Genomic DNA, 3,093 nt, shown 5'->3' on the forward strand with positions numbered 1-3,093 from the left:
CGGAGTGCGAGGCGGCCGCAGGTGGAGCTCGGATTTACGGTCTGTGTGAGGACATCGCCCCGCTCGGCTGCTCGCGGTCTGCGCGTAGGAGCCGGCTGAATTCCACGGCTGCTCAGCTGTTCGCTGCTCTCGGGTCATCAGCGCGGAGAAGGAAGGATCGAGATGAATCCAGAAGAAAATCTGGAGGGAGCATTCCGCTTGTCGGGGAGCTGCGGCACCGCGCCCCGCCCCGGTGGGCGCCTCGGGAGGGGAGAGGGCGGCGGAGGCGCCTCCTGGGCGCTGCCTTTGGGCCCGGCCCGGTGACAGCCGCTGACGCCGTTCCCGGTACCGATGCTGAAATGTGGCCGATGCTTAGCGGGAGGGGGAGGGCTGTTAACTGTCACCGCTGGTTCGAGGGAAGAGAGGTCCAGGGACGCTCCTGAGGTTCCTTTTTCCTTCGGTGCTGCACGCCCACATGTGAGGAGTGCTGAAGTAGCTGAAGTCTGGCTCTGAGCAGCTCCAAGCTGTGTTCTTCAGGACGAGAAACCACAAAGCATCCAAACTTGCAGCTGGGCGGGGGAGGAAGGATCTTTTAGAATTTGATGCAGTCTTTCTAGGGCAGCAGAGGAGAGATGTGGCTGGGGGTGAAGTGGGTGTTCATCCTAGCAGGCTACAGGGAAGCGTTTTTTGCTTTAGAAGTGAAGATAGTGAAGTACTTTCTTTTTCCTGGGAGTGGTCCTTTGTTATCCCCCACCCTGCTGTGGAGGGCAGCTTCTCCCATTTTGAGGGGAGGAGAAGGTGCACCACCAGTGGTACGAGGTGACGCACGTGCTGTGTTTTTGTAGGGTATCTTTGGCATCCCTTAGAATTGCACCTAATGAACATCTTGTTAAAGGATTAAATCATCCGAATGCTAGTGCTGATATTCATTGAAGCATTTTAAATAGGGCTTTTTATCTACGGTGTTTGGAGAAAGACAGAGAAGCTGGAGCAGGGCTGGGCATACTGGACTGCTGATTGTCAGTATATCTTCTGATCTCTGTTCTGAGTGCTGCTTTGGCTGTGAGGGAGGAGAGGTGAACCTCACTGACTGAGGGGAGCAGTTAAAGTCAGCAGTGATGCCAACAAAAGCTTTCTTAATAGAGAGAAGGGCTGCCGTGTGTGGGGGCTGAAGGTGGTCGGGCTGGACTCACAGTGATGTAGGAAGGAGAAAGAGGAGGGAGCTGGGACATATTTATCACAGTGAGCTCGGAGGGAGGAGCGTGGCTGCTGCACACTCGCGCACGCAGGAACACGCACACACACTGCGGCAAATTCTGCAGCTGGTGCCTGCTGGCTTATGACTGCAGAAAAAACAAGCTCCAGTTTAAACTCTGATCTCAGAGATGCGGCTGCTTCTATTCCCAGTGTCTCCGGTCCCGCTGTGAGCAGCCCTGCAGGCTGGGCGCTTCTCCAGAATGACGGGGGTTCCTCTTTCTTCCGATGAGGTAGGGGACTTTTTGCTGCATAGGTCAGTATCCGCCCTGTCTCCTTGACTGCTCTGTCTGGTCAGTTGCATCCAGGCTGTGTGTCTGTCCTTATGCTTCCTTCAGCAAACGGCCGTTGTATAGCAGCCGTTTTATTCTCCCCTCCTTTCCTTTGCTCTGTTGAGGCCCGATCTGCAGTAGTGTTGTTCCTGATGAGATAATCCGTAAGAGGAATGTCCTATTGCATCATTTTGCCGTTCTTCCTTCCGTCTGTGTTCCCTAGTGATGTTCTCAGCTGAAATAGGGCTGTGTGATGGACTTGAGCTCAGGAATACAGTGAGCAGTAGCCAGCATGGGTTGTTCTTGATGAAAGCGAGGAAGCTGTGCATGCAAACCGGTACTGCAGAGGGCCTCATCTGGAGGAAGGAGGCTGGGCACCTGGCTGAGGGTGGAAGAGGAGTTCCTCAGCATGAGCTCTTGTGGGACGTGGCCTTGTGCTCTTGTGCGTGTTCATACGCAAAGCATCCAAGGTAACTCTGGGATAGCTGCATCTCACAGAAGAATAACAAACAGTCAAATAAGGATGCAGCAGCATACCTTGGTGGTGTGTGTCAGAGATCTGCTGCCCACTTGGCAAGCACAGCCCAGTGTGCCACGTGCATTATCGCAGGCTTCCGTTGATGGGTAGGAGAGAGAGGCCTGCAGGCCTTCAAAAGAAGATGCTATGGGAAACCATGGAAGACAAGATGGCCTAGCTAACATACGGGGACTTCCCAGTAGTGACAAGCTCAAAATGGAGGGGTGTGCCTTCTAGGTGTACGGTGTTTGCTAGGCAGAAGTAATTGGGAAGGGTAGGGAGACAGCAGTTGCTGGGCTGATGGATCATCTCTGGGAATGGGAGGGAAGAGAAGAAGTTATGTGCGTGTTTAAAAATGAGTCGGGGGGGGGAGGGAAACAAAGGATTGTTTTTTTTCCCAGTCTCAAAAATCCTGAAACGGTTACAGGTTTGTGTCATTCTGAACTTCAGCACAGGCCTTGTAGCTGAGGAAATGAAGGACTAGAGAAGGTATTGGGCTAATGTGGTTTTTAATTTCTTGATTGACACTTGTTTTTTGCACATCCCAGTAGAGCTGCTTGAATGAATTGCGTGAAGTTGAGCAGCTTGGATGAGTTCTGTGGATTCCTCTCGCAAATGTATGCGCTTTGTCTTTGCCTAGAGCAAGCAATGAGACTTTACTTTAGAAAATATTTAGAAAATAAATACTTGAATGGTGCCTCTCCAAGGATGAAGGTTGAGAATCTCAAATGGGAAGAGGAGCATAAGTCACAGGTGGGGTAGGCTTTAATGTTCAACAGGACATACTGATAACAGACACATCTCTCTCTATACGTATTGTCTTTTATGCGCCTTCTTGTGAAATCTTTTGCAATTGACCAGGAACTCCTTTGTGCCCTGGTTTCACAATGGGTCGGGGTGAGTAAGATTTTGTGTGACTTCAGCATTCTTCAGTACAAGAAATCTTTTCGTGAATTTGGTGAACTGTTGAGGCTCTGGAGGGGAAGGTGAAAGAGGAGGAGGAGAACTGATCTACAGGCACTGATCAGTGCATTGGGGAATGTATTTCCATGTTGGTCTTGAGAAAAGTCC

The sequence above is a fragment of the Meleagris gallopavo genome, chromosome 12 (genome assembly GCF_000146605.3).
Source record: "Meleagris gallopavo isolate NT-WF06-2002-E0010 breed Aviagen turkey brand Nicholas breeding stock chromosome 12, Turkey_5.1, whole genome shotgun sequence".
Lineage (NCBI taxonomy): Eukaryota > Metazoa > Chordata > Aves > Galliformes > Phasianidae > Meleagris > Meleagris gallopavo.